General features: G+C 46.2%; 8 non-coding genes across 8 annotated transcripts; all 8 read right to left on the bottom strand.

Moving 5' to 3' along the window:
- Positions 1–795: 795 nt before the first annotated feature.
- LOC130351690 (U2 spliceosomal RNA) lies at positions 796–986 on the bottom strand. The gene has a single exon (XR_008888269.1). It is a non-coding gene; the product is annotated as a U2 spliceosomal RNA (small nuclear RNA).
- A 2,095-nt stretch (positions 987–3,081) lies between these two features.
- LOC130351689 (U2 spliceosomal RNA) lies at positions 3,082–3,272 on the bottom strand. Its single transcript, XR_008888268.1, has one exon. It is a non-coding gene; the product is annotated as a U2 spliceosomal RNA (small nuclear RNA).
- A 2,070-nt stretch (positions 3,273–5,342) lies between these two features.
- LOC130351688 (U2 spliceosomal RNA) lies at positions 5,343–5,533 on the bottom strand. The gene has a single exon (XR_008888267.1). It is a non-coding gene; the product is annotated as a U2 spliceosomal RNA (small nuclear RNA).
- A 2,092-nt stretch (positions 5,534–7,625) lies between these two features.
- Positions 7,626–7,816, bottom strand: LOC130351686 (U2 spliceosomal RNA). Its single transcript, XR_008888266.1, has one exon. It is a non-coding gene; the product is annotated as a U2 spliceosomal RNA (small nuclear RNA).
- Positions 7,817–9,907: 2,091 nt separating this feature from the next.
- LOC130351685 (U2 spliceosomal RNA) lies at positions 9,908–10,098 on the bottom strand. Its single transcript, XR_008888265.1, has one exon. It is a non-coding gene; the product is annotated as a U2 spliceosomal RNA (small nuclear RNA).
- Positions 10,099–12,187: 2,089 nt separating this feature from the next.
- Positions 12,188–12,378, bottom strand: LOC130351683 (U2 spliceosomal RNA). Its single transcript, XR_008888263.1, has one exon. It is a non-coding gene; the product is annotated as a U2 spliceosomal RNA (small nuclear RNA).
- A 2,089-nt stretch (positions 12,379–14,467) lies between these two features.
- Positions 14,468–14,658, bottom strand: LOC130351682 (U2 spliceosomal RNA). The gene has a single exon (XR_008888262.1). It is a non-coding gene; the product is annotated as a U2 spliceosomal RNA (small nuclear RNA).
- A 2,095-nt stretch (positions 14,659–16,753) lies between these two features.
- Positions 16,754–16,944, bottom strand: LOC130351681 (U2 spliceosomal RNA). Its single transcript, XR_008888261.1, has one exon. It is a non-coding gene; the product is annotated as a U2 spliceosomal RNA (small nuclear RNA).

Below are 16,944 nucleotides of genomic sequence, written 5' to 3'. Positions count from 1 at the left end.
CATCGGCTGAAAGTAGGCCAGAATGTCAGTCCATGTTGGAGCAGGTTTAGATACAGTCTAAAGCATAGATCTCAAAGTCTGTGCAAAGAATTTAGCAAGGGCCTCGCACCTTCTGATGCATCAGGTAGGTGCACAATAGCATAGCCTAACCCTCTGTACTTTGGTCTATATTGATGCGGGACATAGACAGCCAGCTGATGACCAATCCATTAGTGCAATGGATGGCTGGAAGCATTTGTCTTTGCCTTTGCAATACCACAGAAGCAATGCATGGTCAATGTACAGCAATGACACACCTGTGTGAACAGCCAGGAGACCCCCCCCCCCCCCCCATGTTATGTTACATAGTTACATAGTTAGTACGGTCGAAAAAAGACATATGTCCATCACGTTCAACCAGGGAATTAAGGGGTAGGGGTGTGGCGCGATATTGGGGAAGGGATGAGATTTTATATTTCTTCATAAGCATTAATCTTATTTTGTCAATTAGGAACATTCAGCACCCACCCGCTATCAAGGCAGCTGCCTATCATGTCATGCCCTACCTGCACAGGTGTGCTGGCTACTCAAATGATCCAATTAAGGAGGCCATTTAGTCAGCAGCAGCAGAAGTCCTGTGCCTGGACGCTCCAACAGGGGCCAGACACAAGCAGAAGCAGAAGCAGCAGAAGCAGCAGCAGCACCACCTTTTGTTTTTTGGCTGCAGCAGCAGCAAGGCCCACAGGGCTGGCTAGCTGGCTAGCCAGCAAGCAGGTAGCAATGAAAGTAGGAATCTTTCTTTTTAACCCTGTAAGGGGGTGGTGCACTGTACCCGAAGATACTGCCATATCGGGTCAATGCATAGGGCGACGGAAGCAAGCTTCGAAATCGGCCCCCGTTCTCAAAAATCCATTTAATATATGGTCCCCAGATAGGGGACGTATCAGATATTAAACTGATAAGAACAGATACTACACTTGATCTTAGCCAAAAGGCCGAGAAGCGATAACCGTGAAAGGGGCGGGCCCAACAAGGTCCCCTTCATGGGCACTATCACTGCTTGCTGTCAGGGAGGCTGCCAGACAATTTTCCATGCACACTCTGGGCTGGGGGGCAGTCAACCACCAGTACACACAGCAGAACCTAAACCCATACCATTATTGCTAAGCAGCAAGACAGGGGCCCATTGCACTCCCACGGGGCCTTTTTAAATGCAATCCATAACCCGGATTTGCCAGGAACCCTTCTTACTCCTCCTACTTGCATGTGACACTGGGCTTAGGATCTGCATAGGAAACACACACACAAGCACACACCTACCTTTGTTGCCTGCAGATGCCTCCTTGGCTGTCCCCAAACGGTATCAAACCAACACCCACGGGAAGCTGTAAGCATAGAGGACATGCCTGCACCCCATTGGACTTACCTGTGTGGGTTAAATCCGGGTTATTTGACAACCTATGGCGGTGATGGTTCTGCTCAGGCAGAGCAGTGCTGATGCTCCTCATAAAGCTGTCGCTGCTGTGAAGGTTCTAGGTGACATCACAAATCCCTTTGGTTACATACACAACAAAGCTGGGTTGTTGTTGTTTACACTCTGCAAGGCCTGTGGAAGTGAGTGACATCATAGCACTGTAGTTCTGAGGGTTCAAGATGGATGCAACAATCTCCTGTTGCTTCTATGAAGGCCGTAATAGACGACATCACCAAACAGCTCCATAGTCACATACACAGCAAAGGAGAGATGTTGTTTACACCTAGTGATGTCAGTGGTATTGAGTGACATCACAGCACAGTGCTAAGGCTCCTGGGCCTGGACACAGCAGCGGCTGCAATATCTCAACGGAGAATACGTTTATATCTATGTGTGTGTGTGCGCATATATATATATATATATATATATATATATATATATATATATATATATATATTTCTCCGCCGAAATCACTTTTAAACCCATTTCCACCTTTTTTTCCCTTCTCTTCCTCTTACTTTTTTTTCACGTTTTTTTACGTTTTTCTCCTTTTCGCCTCTTTTCTGGGCGTATTATTCTTCTTTTTCTTCTTTTTTTTCGTCTAATGCATACCCCATCAGTGCAGCAATGCTTATTCAATACCGCCAGCAGATGGAGACACTGGGGGATAATTTTCTAAGGATTTATACTGATTTTTCCTGTCTGAATTTGTCGCACAGAAAGTTGCAGGCCAAATATGTGTGACATTTCTGCGACTTTAGCTTCTAGAGCATTTTTACAACATTATACATAGGTGCTGAATACATAAAAAGCGACTGTTCAGCGACAGACAAGTCGCATCGGCTGAAAGTAGGCCAGAATGTCAGTCCATGTTGGAGCAGGTTTAGATACAGTCTAAAGCATAGATCTCAAAGTCTGTGCACAGAATTTAGCAAGGGCCTCGCACCTTCTGATGCATCAGGTAGGTGCACAATAGCATAGCCTAACCCTCTGTACTTTGGTCTATATTGATGCGGGACATAGACAGCCAGCTGATGACCAATCCATTAGTGCAATGGATGGCTGGAAGCATTTGTCTTTGCCTTTGCAATACCACAGAAGCAATGCATGGTCAATGTACAGCAATGACACACCTGTGTGAACAGCCAGGAGACCCCCCCCCCCCCCCCCCATGTTATGTTACATAGTTACATAGTTAGTACGGTCGAAAAAAGACATATGTCCATCACGTTCAACCAGGGAATTAAGGGGTAGGGGTGTGGCGCGATATTGGGGAAGGGATGAGATTTTATATTTCTTCATAAGCATTAATCTTATTTTGTCAATTAGGAACATTCAGCACCCACCCGCTATCAAGGCAGCTGCCCATCATGTCATGCCCTACCTGCACAGGTGTGCTGGCTACTCAAATGATCCAATTAAGGAGGCCATTTAGTCAGCAGCAGCAGAAGTCCTGTGCCTGGACGCTCCAACAGGGGCCAGACACAAGCAGAAGCAGCAGAAGCAGCAGCAGCACCACCTTTTGTTTTTTGGCTGCAGCAGCAGCAAGGCCCACAGGGCTGGCTAGCTGGCTAGCCAGCAAGCAGGTAGCAATGAAAGTAGGAATCTTTCTTTTTAACCCTGTAAGGGGGTGGTGCACTGTACCCGAAGATACTGCCATATCGGGTCAATGCATAGGGCGACGGAAGCAAGCTTCGAAATCGGCCCCCGTTCTCAAAAATCCATTTAATATATGGTCCCCAGATAGGGGACGTATCAGATATTAAACTGATAAGAACAGATACTACACTTGATCTTAGCCAAAAGGCCGAGAAGCGATAACCGTGAAAGGGGCGGGCCCAACAAGGTCCCCTTCATGGGCACTATCACTGCTTGCTGTCAGGGAGGCTGCCAGACAATTTTCCATGCACACTCTGGGCTGGGGGGCAGTCAACCACCAGTACACACAGCAGAACCTAAACCCATACCATTATTGCTAAGCAGCAAGACAGGGGCCCATTGCACTCCCACGGGGCCTTTTTAAATGCAATCCATAACCCGGATTTGCCAGGAACCCTTCTTACTCCTCCTACTTGCATGTGACACTGGGCTTAGGATCTGCATAGGAAACACACACACAAGCACACACCTACCTTTGTTGCCTGCAGATGCCTCCTTGGCTGTCCCCAAACGGTATCAAACCAACACCCACGGGAAGCTGTAAGCATAGAGGACATGCCTGCACCCCATTGGACTTACCTGTGTGGGTTAAATCCGGGTTATTTGACAACCTATGGCGGTGATGGTTCTGCTCAGGCAGAGCAGTGCTGATGCTCCTCATAAAGCTGTCGCTGCTGTGAAGGTTCTAGGTGACATCACAAATCCCTATGGTTACATACACAACAAAGCTGGGTTGTTGTTGTTTACACTCTGCAAGGCCTGTGGAAGTGAGTGACATCATAGCACTGTAGTTCTGAGGGTTCAAGATGGATGCAACAATCTCCTGTTGCTTCTATGAAGGCCGTAATAGACGACATCACCAAACAGCTCCATAGTCACATACACAGCAAAGGAGAGATGTTGTTTACACCTAGTGATGTCAGTGGTATTGAGTGACATCACAGCACAGTGCTAAGGCTCCTGGGCCTGGACACAGCAGCGGCTGCAATATCTCAACGGAGAATACGTTTATATCTATGTGTGTGTGTGCGCATATATATATATATATATATATATATATATATATATATTTCTCCGCCGAAATCACTTTTAAACCCATTTCCACCTTTTTTTCCCTTCTCTTCCTCTTACTTTTTTTTCACGTTTTTTTACGTTTTTCTCCTTTTCGCCTCTTTTCTGGGCGTATTATTCTTCTTTTTCTTCTTTTTTTTCGTCTAATGCATACCCCATCAGTGCAGCAATGCTTATTCAATACCGCCAGCAGATGGAGACACTGGGGGATAATTTTCTAAGGATTTATACTGATTTTTCCTGTCTGAATTTGTCGCACAGAAAGTTGCAGGCCAAATATGTGTGACATTTCTGCGACTTTAGCTTCTAGAGCATTTTTACAACATTATACATAGGTGCTGAATACATAAAAAGCGACTGTTCAGCGACAGACAAGTCGCATCGGCTGAAAGTAGGCCAGAATGTCAGTCCATGTTGGAGCAGGTTTAGATACAGTCTAAAGCATAGATCTCAAAGTCTGTGCACAGAATTTAGCAAGGGCCTCGCACCTTCTGATGCATCAGGTAGGTGCACAATAGCATAGCCTAACCCTCTGTACTTTGGTCTATATTGATGCGGGACATAGACAGCCAGCTGATGACCAATCCATTAGTGCAATGGATGGCTGGAAGCATTTGTCTTTGCCTTTGCAATACCACAGAAGCAATGCATGGTCAATGTAAAGCAATGACACACCTGTGTGAACAGCCAGGAGACCCCCCCCCCCCCCCCATGTTATGTTACATAGTTACATAGTTAGTACGGTCGAAAAAAGACATATGTCCATCACGTTCAACCAGGGAATTAAGGGGTAGGGGTGTGGCGCGATATTGGGGAAGGGATGAGATTTTATATTTCTTCATAAGCATTAATCTTATTTTGTCAATTAGGAACATTCAGCACCCACCCGCTATCAAGGCAGCTGCCTATCATGTCATGCCCTACCTGCACAGGTGTGCTGGCTACTCAAATGATCCAATTAAGGAGGCCATTTAGTCAGCAGCAGCAGAAGTCCTGTGCCTGGACGCTCCAACAGGGGCCAGACACAAGCAGAAGCAGCAGAAGCACCACCTTTTGTTTTTTGGCTGCAGCAGCAGCAAGGCCCACAGGGCTGGCTAGCTGGCTAGCCAGCAAGCAGGTAGCAATGAAAGTAGGAATCTTTCTTTTTAACCCTGTAAGGGGGTGGTGCACTGTACCCGAAGATACTGCCATATCGGGTCAATGCATAGGGCGACGGAAGCAAGCTTCGAAATCGGCCCCCGTTCTCAAAAATCCATTTAATATATGGTCCCCAGATAGGGGACGTATCAGATATTAAACTGATAAGAACAGATACTACACTTGATCTTAGCCAAAAGGCCGAGAAGCGATAACCGTGAAAGGGGCGGGCCCAACAAGGTCCCCTTCATGGGCACTATCACTGCTTGCTGTCAGGGAGGCTGCCAGACAATTTTCCATGCACACTCTGGGCTGGGGGGCAGTCAACCACCAGTACACACAGCAGAACCTAAACCCATACCATTATTGCTAAGCAGCAAGACAGGGGCCCATTGCACTCCCACGGGGCCTTTTTAAATGCAATCCATAACCCGGATTTGCCAGGAACCCTTCTTACTCCTCCTACTTGCATGTGACACTGGGCTTAGGATCTGCATAGGAAACACACACACAAGCACACACCTACCTTTGTTGCCTGCAGATGCCTCCTTGGCTGTCCCCAAACGGTATCAAACCAACACCCACGGGAAGCTGTAAGCATAGAGGACATGCCTGCACCCCATTGGACTTACCTGTGTGGGTTAAATCCGGGTTATTTGACAACCTATGGCGGTGATGGTTCTGCTCAGGCAGAGCAGTGCTGATGCTCCTCATAAAGCTGTCGCTGCTGTGAAGGTTCTAGGTGACATCACAAATCCCTATGGTTACATACACAACAAAGCTGGGTTGTTGTTGTTTACACTCTGCAAGGCCTGTGGAAGTGAGTGACATCATAGCACTGTAGTTCTGAGGGTTCAAGATGGATGCAACAATCTCCTGTTGCTTCTATGAAGGCCGTAATAGACGACATCACCAAACAGCTCCATAGTCACATACACAGCAAAGGAGAGATGTTGTTTACACCTAGTGATGTCAGTGGTATTGAGTGACATCACAGCACAGTGCTAAGGCTCCTGGGCCTGGACACAGCAGCGGCTGCAATATCTCAACGGAGAATACGTTTATATCTATGTGTGTGTGTGCGCATATATATATATATATATATATATATATATATATATATATATATTTCTCCGCCGAAATCACTTTTAAACCCATTTCCACCTTTTTTTCCCTTCTCTTCCTCTTACTTTTTTTTCACGTTTTTTTACGTTTTTCTCCTTTTCGCCTCTTTTCTGGGCGTATTATTCTTCTTTTTCTTCTTTTTTTTCGTCTAATGGATACCCCATCAGTGCAGCAATGCTTATTCAATACCGCCAGCAGATGGAGACACTGGGGGATAATTTTCTAAGGATTTATACTGATTTTTCCTGTCTGAATTTGTCGCACAGAAAGTTGCAGGCCAAATATGTGTGACATTTCTGCGACTTTAGCTTCTAGAGCATTTTTACAACATTATACATAGGTGCTGAATACATAAAAAGCGACTGTTCAGCGACAGACAAGTCGCATCGGCTGAAAGTAGGCCAGAATGTCAGTCCATGTTGGAGCAGGTTTAGATACAGTCTAAAGCATAGATCTCAAAGTCTGTGCACAGAATTTAGCAAGGGCCTCGCACCTTCTGATGCATCAGGTAGGTGCACAATAGCATAGCCTAACCCTCTGTACTTTGGTCTATATTGATGCGGGACATAGACAGCCAGCTGATGACCAATCCATTAGTGCAATGGATGGCTGGAAGCATTTGTCTTTGCCTTTGCAATACCACAGAAGCAATGCATGGTCAATGTACAGCAATGACACACCTGTGTGAACAGCCAGGAGACCCCCCCCCCCCCCCCCATGTTATGTTACATAGTTACATAGTTAGTACGGTCGAAAAAAGACATATGTCCATCACGTTCAACCAGGGAATTAAGGGGTAGGGGTGTGGCGCGATATTGGGGAAGGGATGAGATTTTATATTTCTTCATAAGCATTAATCTTATTTTGTCAATTAGGAACATTCAGCACCCACCCGCTATCAAGGCAGCTGCCTATCATGTCATGCCCTACCTGCACAGGTGTGCTGGCTACTCAAATGATCCAATTAAGGAGGCCATTTAGTCAGCAGCAGCAGAAGTCCTGTGCCTGGACGCTCCAACAGGGGCCAGACACAAGCAGAAGCAGAAGCAGCAGAAGCAGCAGCAGCACCACCTTTTGTTTTTTGGCTGCAGCAGCAGCAAGGCCCACAGGGCTGGCTAGCTGGCTAGCCAGCAAGCAGGTAGCAATGAAAGTAGGAATCTTTCTTTTTAACCCTGTAAGGGGGTGGTGCACTGTACCCGAAGATACTGCCATATCGGGTCAATGCATAGGGCGACGGAAGCAAGCTTCGAAATCGGCCCCCGTTCTCAAAAATCCATTTAATATATGGTCCCCAGATAGGGGACGTATCAGATATTAAACTGATAAGAACAGATACTACACTTGATCTTAGCCAAAAGGCCGAGAAGCGATAACCGTGAAAGGGGCGGGCCCAACAAGGTCCCCTTCATGGGCACTATCACTGCTTGCTGTCAGGGAGGCTGCCAGACAATTTTCCATGCACACTCTGGGCTGGGGGGCAGTCAACCACCAGTACACACAGCAGAACCTAAACCCATACCATTATTGCTAAGCAGCAAGACAGGGGCCCATTGCACTCCCACGGGGCCTTTTTAAATGCAATCCATAACCCGGATTTGCCAGGAACCCTTCTTACTCCTCCTACTTGCATGTGACACTGGGCTTAGGATCTGCATAGGAAACACACACACAAGCACACACCTACCTTTGTTGCCTGCAGATGCCTCCTTGGCTGTCCCCAAACGGTATCAAACCAACACCCACGGGAAGCTGTAAGCATAGAGGACATGCCTGCACCCCATTGGACTTACCTGTGTGGGTTAAATCCGGGTTATTTGACAACCTATGGCGGTGATGGTTCTGCTCAGGCAGAGCAGTGCTGATGCTCCTCATAAAGCTGTCGCTGCTGTGAAGGTTCTAGGTGACATCACAAATCCCTATGGTTACATACACAACAAAGCTGGGTTGTTGTTGTTTACACTCTGCAAGGCCTGTGGAAGTGAGTGACATCATAGCACTGTAGTTCTGAGGGTTCAAGATGGATGCAACAATCTCCTGTTGCTTCTATGAAGGCCGTAATAGACGACATCACCAAACAGCTCCATAGTCACATACACAGCAAAGGAGAGATGTTGTTTACACCTAGTGATGTCAGTGGTATTGAGTGACATCACAGCACAGTGCTAAGGCTCCTGGGCCTGGACACAGCAGCGGCTGCAATATCTCAACGGAGAATACGTTTATATCTATGTGTGTGTGTGCGCATATATATATATATATATATATATATATATATATATATATATATATATTCTCCGCCGAAATCACTTTTAAACCCATTTCCACCTTTTTTTCCCTTCTCTTCCTCTTACTTTTTTTTCACGTTTTTTTACGTTTTTCTCCTTTTCGCCTCTTTTCTGGGCGTATTATTCTTCTTTTTCTTCTTTTTTTTCGTCTAATGCATACCCCATCAGTGCAGCAATGCTTATTCAATACCGCCAGCAGATGGAGACACTGGGGGATAATTTTCTAAGGATTTATACTGATTTTTCCTGTCTGAATTTGTCGCACAGAAAGTTGCAGGCCAAATATGTGTGACATTTCTGCGACTTTAGCTTCTAGAGCATTTTTACAACATTATACATAGGTGCTGAATACATAAAAAGCGACTGTTCAGCGACAGACAAGTCGCATCGGCTGAAAGTAGGCCAGAATGTCAGTCCATGTTGGAGCAGGTTTAGATACAGTCTAAAGCATAGATCTCAAAGTCTGTGCACAGAATTTAGCAAGGGCCTCGCACCTTCTGATGCATCAGGTAGGTGCACAATAGCATAGCCTAACCCTCTGTACTTTGGTCTATATTGATGCGGGACATAGACAGCCAGCTGATGACCAATCCATTAGTGCAATGGATGGCTGGAAGCATTTGTCTTTGCCTTTGCAATACCACAGAAGCAATGCATGGTCAATGTACAGCAATGACACACCTGTGTGAACAGCCAGGAGACCCCCCCCCCCCCATGTTATGTTACATAGTTACATAGTTAGTACGGTCGAAAAAAGACATATGTCCATCACGTTCAACCAGGGAATTAAGGGGTAGGGGTGTGGCGCGATATTGGGGAAGGGATGAGATTTTATATTTCTTCATAAGCATTAATCTTATTTTGTCAATTAGGAACATTCAGCACCCACCCGCTATCAAGGCAGCTGCCTATCATGTCATGCCCTACCTGCACAGGTGTGCTGGCTACTCAAATGATCCAATTAAGGAGGCCATTTAGTCAGCAGCAGCAGAAGTCCTGTGCCTGGACGCTCCAACAGGGGCCAGACACAAGCAGAAGCAGAAGCAGCAGAAGCAGCAGCAGCACCACCTTTTGTTTTTTGGCTGCAGCAGCAGCAAGGCCCACAGGGCTGGCTAGCTGGCTAGCCAGCAAGCAGGTAGCAATGAAAGTAGGAATCTTTCTTTTTAACCCTGTAAGGGGGTGGTGCACTGTACCCGAAGATACTGCCATATCGGGTCAATGCATAGGGCGACGGAAGCAAGCTTCGAAATCGGCCCCCGTTCTCAAAAATCCATTTAATATATGGTCCCCAGATAGGGGACGTATCAGATATTAAACTGATAAGAACAGATACTACACTTGATCTTAGCCAAAAGGCCGAGAAGCGATAACCGTGAAAGGGGCGGGCCCAACAAGGTCCCCTTCATGGGCACTATCACTGCTTGCTGTCAGGGAGGCTGCCAGACAATTTTCCATGCACACTCTGGGCTGGGGGGCAGTCAACCACCAGTACACACAGCAGAACCTAAACCCATACCATTATTGCTAAGCAGCAAGACAGGGGCCCATTGCACTCCCACGGGGCCTTTTTAAATGCAATCCATAACCCGGATTTGCCAGGAACCCTTCTTACTCCTCCTACTTGCATGTGACACTGGGCTTAGGATCTGCATAGGAAACACACACACAAGCACACACCTACCTTTGTTGCCTGCAGATGCCTCCTTGGCTGTCCCCAAACGGTATCAAACCAACACCCACGGGAAGCTGTAAGCATAGAGGACATGCCTGCACCCCATTGGACTTACCTGTGTGGGTTAAATCCGGGTTATTTGACAACCTATGGCGGTGATGGTTCTGCTCAGGCAGAGCAGTGCTGATGCTCCTCATAAAGCTGTCGCTGCTGTGAAGGTTCTAGGTGACATCACAAATCCCTTTGGTTACATACACAACAAAGCTGGGTTGTTGTTGTTTACACTCTGCAAGGCCTGTGGAAGTGAGTGACATCATAGCACTGTAGTTCTGAGGGTTCAAGATGGATGCAACAATCTCCTGTTGCTTCTATGAAGGCCGTAATAGACGACATCACCAAACAGCTCCATAGTCACATACACAGCAAAGGAGAGATGTTGTTTACACCTAGTGATGTCAGTGGTATTGAGTGACATCACAGCACAGTGCTAAGGCTCCTGGGCCTGGACACAGCAGCGGCTGCAATATCTCAACGGAGAATACGTTTATATCTATGTGTGTGTGTGCGCATATATATATATATATATATATATATATATATATATATATATATATTTCTCCGCCGAAATCACTTTTAAACCCATTTCCACCTTTTTTTCCCTTCTCTTCCTCTTACTTTTTTTTCACGTTTTTTTACGTTTTTCTCCTTTTCGCCTCTTTTCTGGGCGTATTATTCTTCTTTTTCTTCTTTTTTTTCGTCTAATGCATACCCCATCAGTGCAGCAATGCTTATTCAATACCGCCAGCAGATGGAGACACTGGGGGATAATTTTCTAAGGATTTATACTGATTTTTCCTGTCTGAATTTGTCGCACAGAAAGTTGCAGGCCAAATATGTGTGACATTTCTGCGACTTTAGCTTCTAGAGCATTTTTACAACATTATACATAGGTGCTGAATACATAAAAAGCGACTGTTCAGCGACAGACAAGTCGCATCGGCTGAAAGTAGGCCAGAATGTCAGTCCATGTTGGAGCAGGTTTAGATACAGTCTAAAGCATAGATCTCAAAGTCTGTGCACAGAATTTAGCAAGGGCCTCGCACCTTCTGATGCATCAGGTAGGTGCACAATAGCATAGCCTAACCCTCTGTACTTTGGTCTATATTGATGCGGGACATAGACAGCCAGCTGATGACCAATCCATTAGTGCAATGGATGGCTGGAAGCATTTGTCTTTGCCTTTGCAATACCACAGAAGCAATGCATGGTCAATGTACAGCAATGACACACCTGTGTGAACAGCCAGGAGACCCCCCCCCCCCCCCCCCATGTTATGTTACATAGTTACATAGTTAGTACGGTCGAAAAAAGACATATGTCCATCACGTTCAACCAGGGAATTAAGGGGTAGGGGTGTGGCGCGATATTGGGGAAGGGATGAGATTTTATATTTCTTCATAAGCATTAATCTTATTTTGTCAATTAGGAACATTCAGCACCCACCCGCTATCAAGGCAGCTGCCTATCATGTCATGCCCTACCTGCACAGGTGTGCTGGCTACTCAAATGATCCAATTAAGGAGGCCATTTAGTCAGCAGCAGCAGAAGTCCTGTGCCTGGACGCTCCAACAGGGGCCAGACACAAGCAGAAGCAGCAGAAGCAGCAGCAGCACCACCTTTTGTTTTTTGGCTGCAGCAGCAGCAAGGCCCACAGGGCTGGCTAGCTGGCTAGCCAGCAAGCAGGTAGCAATGAAAGTAGGAATCTTTCTTTTTAACCCTGTAAGGGGGTGGTGCACTGTACCCGAAGATACTGCCATATCGGGTCAATGCATAGGGCGACGGAAGCAAGCTTCGAAATCGGCCCCCGTTCTCAAAAATCCATTTAATATATGGTCCCCAGATAGGGGACGTATCAGATATTAAACTGATAAGAACAGATACTACACTTGATCTTAGCCAAAAGGCCGAGAAGCGATAACCGTGAAAGGGGCGGGCCCAACAAGGTCCCCTTCATGGGCACTATCACTGCTTGCTGTCAGGGAGGCTGCCAGACAATTTTCCATGCACACTCTGGGCTGGGGGGCAGTCAACCACCAGTACACACAGCAGAACCTAAACCCATACCATTATTGCTAAGCAGCAAGACAGGGGCCCATTGCACTCCCACGGGGCCTTTTTAAATGCAATCCATAACCCGGATTTGCCAGGAACCCTTCTTACTCCTCCTACTTGCATGTGACACTGGGCTTAGGATCTGCATAGGAAACACACACACAAGCACACACCTACCTTTGTTGCCTGCAGATGCCTCCTTGGCTGTCCCCAAACGGTATCAAACCAACACCCACGGGAAGCTGTAAGCATAGAGGACATGCCTGCACCCCATTGGACTTACCTGTGTGGGTTAAATCCGGGTTATTTGACAACCTATGGCGGTGATGGTTCTGCTCAGGCAGAGCAGTGCTGATGCTCCTCATAAAGCTGTCGCTGCTGTGAAGGTTCTAGGTGACATCACAAATCCCTATGGTTACATACACAACAAAGCTGGGTTGTTGTTGTTTACACTCTGCAAGGCCTGTGGAAGTGAGTGACATCATAGCACTGTAGTTCTGAGGGTTCAAGATGGATGCAACAATCTCCTGTTGCTTCTATGAAGGCCGTAATAGACGACATCACCAAACAGCTCCATAGTCACATACACAGCAAAGGAGAGATGTTGTTTACACCTAGTGATGTCAGTGGTATTGAGTGACATCACAGCACAGTGCTAAGGCTCCTGGGCCTGGACACAGCAGCGGCTGCAATATCTCAACGGAGAATACGTTTATATCTATGTGTGTGTGTGCGCATATATATATATATCTATATATATATAGATATATATATATATATATATATATATTTCTCCGCCGAAATCACTTTTAAACCCATTTCCACCTTTTTTTCCCTTCTCTTCCTCTTACTTTTTTTTCACGTTTTTTTACGTTTTTCTCCTTTTCGCCTCTTTTCTGGGCGTATTATTCTTCTTTTTCTTCTTTTTTTTCGTCTAATGCATACCCCATCAGTGCAGCAATGCTTATTCAATACCGCCAGCAGATGGAGACACTGGGGGATAATTTTCTAAGGATTTATACTGATTTTTCCTGTCTGAATTTGTCGCACAGAAAGTTGCAGGCCAAATATGTGTGACATTTCTGCGACTTTAGCTTCTAGAGCATTTTTACAACATTATACATAGGTGCTGAATACATAAAAAGCGACTGTTCAGCGACAGACAAGTCGCATCGGCTGAAAGTAGGCCAGAATGTCAGTCCATGTTGGAGCAGGTTTAGATACAGTCTAAAGCATAGATCTCAAAGTCTGTGCACAGAATTTAGCAAGGGCCTCGCACCTTCTGATGCATCAGGTAGGTGCACAATAGCATAGCCTAACCCTCTGTACTTTGGTCTATATTGATGCGGGACATAGACAGCCAGCTGATGACCAATCCATTAGTGCAATGGATGGCTGGAAGCATTTGTCTTTGCCTTTGCAATACCACAGAAGCAATGCATGGTCAATGTACAGCAATGACACACCTGTGTGAACAGCCAGGAGACCCCCCCCCCATGTTATGTTACATAGTTACATAGTTAGTACGGTCGAAAAAAGACATATGTCCATCACGTTCAACCAGGGAATTAAGGGGTAGGGGTGTGGCGCGATATTGGGGAAGGGATGAGATTTTATATTTCTTCATAAGCATTAATCTTATTTTGTCAATTAGGAACATTCAGCACCCACCCGCTATCAAGGCAGCTGCCTATCATGTCATGCCCTACCTGCACAGGTGTGCTGGCTACTCAAATGATCCAATTAAGGAGGCCATTTAGTCAGCAGCAGCAGAAGTCCTGTGCCTGGACGCTCCAACAGGGGCCAGACACAAGCAGAAGCAGCAGAAGCAGCAGCAGCACCACCTTTTGTTTTTTGGCTGCAGCAGCAGCAAGGCCCACAGGGCTGGCTAGCTGGCTAGCCAGCAAGCAGGTAGCAATGAAAGTAGGAATCTTTCTTTTTAACCCTGTAAGGGGGTGGTGCACTGTACCCGAAGATACTGCCATATCGGGTCAATGCATAGGGCGACGGAAGCAAGCTTCGAAATCGGCCCCCGTTCTCAAAAATCCATTTAATATATGGTCCCCAGATAGGGGACGTATCAGATATTAAACTGATAAGAACAGATACTACACTTGATCTTAGCCAAAAGGCCGAGAAGCGATAACCGTGAAAGGGGCGGGCCCAACAAGGTCCCCTTCATGGGCACTATCACTGCTTGCTGTCAGGGAGGCTGCCAGACAATTTTCCATGCACACTCTGGGCTGGGGGGCAGTCAACCACCAGTACACACAGCAGAACCTAAACCCATACCATTATTGCTAAGCAGCAAGACAGGGGCCCATTGCACTCCCACGGGGCCTTTTTAAATGCAATCCATAACCCGGATTTGCCAGGAACCCTTCTTACTCCTCCTACTTGCATGTGACACTGGGCTTAGGATCTGCATAGGAAACACACACACAAGCACACACCTACCTTTGTTGCCTGCAGATGCCTCCTTGGCTGTCCCCAAACGGTATCAAACCAACACCCACGGGAAGCTGTAAGCATAGAGGACATGCCTGCACCTCATTGGACTTACCTGTGTGGGTTAAATCCGGGTTATTTGACAACCTATGGCGGTGATGGTTCTGCTCAGGCAGAGCAGTGCTGATGCTCCTCATAAAGCTGTCGCTGCTGTGAAGGTTCTAGGTGACATCACAAATCCCTATGGTTACATACACAACAAAGCTGGGTTGTTGTTGTTTACACTCTGCAAGGCCTGTGGAAGTGAGTGACATCATAGCACTGTAGTTCTGAGGGTTCAAGATGGATGCAACAATCTCCTGTTGCTTCTATGAAGGCCGTAATAGACGACATCACCAAACAGCTCCATAGTCACATACACAGCAAAGGAGAGATGTTGTTTACACCTAGTGATGTCAGTGGTATTGAGTGACATCACAGCACAGTGCTAAGGCTCCTGGGCCTGGACACAGCAGCGGCTGCAATATCTCAACGGAGAATACGTTTATATCTATGTGTGTGTGTGCGCATATATATATATATATATATATATATATATATATATATATATATATATTTCTCCGCCGAAATCACTTTTAAACCCATTTCCACCTTTTTTTCCCTTCTCTTCCTCTTACTTTTTTTTCAAGTTTTTTTACGTTTTTCTCCTTTTCGCCTCTTTTCTGGGCGTATTATTCTTCTTTTTCTTCTTTTTTTTCGTCTAATGCATACCCCATCAGTGCAGCAATGCTTATTCAATACCGCCAGCAGATGGAGACACTGGGGGATAATTTTCTAAGGATTTATACTGATTTTTCCTGTCTGAATTTGTCGCACAGAAAGTTGCAGGCCAAATATGTGTGACATTTCTGCGACTTTAGCTTCTAGAGCATTTTTACAACATTATACATAGGTGCTGAATACATAAAAAGCGACTGTTCAGCGACAGACAAGTCGCATCGGCTGAAAGTAGGCCAGAATGTCAGTCCATGTTGGAGCAGGTTTAGATACAGTCTAAAGCATAGATCTCAAAGTCTGTGCACAGAATTTAGCAAGGGCCTCGCACCTTCTGATGCATCAGGTAGGTGCACAATAGCATAGCCTAACCCTCTGTACTTTGGTCTATATTGATGCGGGACATAGACAGCCAGCTGATGACCAATCCATTAGTGCAATGGATGGCTGGAAGCATTTGTCTTTGCCTTTGCAATACCACAGAAGCAATGCATGGTCAATGTACAGCAATGACACACCTGTGTGAACAGCCAGGAGACCCCCCCCCCCCCCCCATGTTATGTTACATAGTTACATAGTTAGTACGGTCGAAAAAAGACATATGTCCATCACGTTCAACCAGGGAATTAAGGGGTAGGGGTGTGGCGCGATATTGGGGAAGGGATGAGATTTTATATTTCTTCATAAGCATTAATCTTATTTTGTCAATTAGGAACATTCAGCACCCACCCGCTATCAAGGCAGCTGCCTATCATGTCATGCCCTACCTGCACAGGTGTGCTGGCTACTCAAATGATCCAATTAAGGAGGCCATTTAGTCAGCAGCAGCAGAAGTCCTGTGCCTGGACGCTCCAACAGGGGCCAGACACAAGCAGAAGCAGAAGCAGCAGAAGCAGCAGCAGCACCACCTTTTGTTTTTTGGCTGCAGCAGCAGCAAGGCCCACAGGGCTGGCTAGCTGGCTAGCCAGCAAGCAGGTAGCAATGAAAGTAGGAATCTTTCTTTTTAACCCTGTAAGGGGGTGGTGCACTGTACCCGAAGATACTGCCATATCGGGTCAATGCATAGGGCGACGGAAGCAAGCTTCGAAATCGGCCCCCGTTCTCAAAAATCCATTTAATATATGGTCCCCAGATAGGGGACGTATCAGATATTAAACTGATAAGAACAGATACTACACTTGATCTTAGCCAAAAGGCCGAGAAGCGAT

This window comes from Hyla sarda, unplaced genomic scaffold, assembly GCF_029499605.1.
Source record: "Hyla sarda isolate aHylSar1 unplaced genomic scaffold, aHylSar1.hap1 scaffold_992, whole genome shotgun sequence".
NCBI classification, from domain to species: Eukaryota; Metazoa; Chordata; class Amphibia; order Anura; family Hylidae; genus Hyla; species Hyla sarda.
Note: the sequence above shows the minus strand (reverse complement) of the source record. Positions and strands in the feature narration are given on the sequence as shown.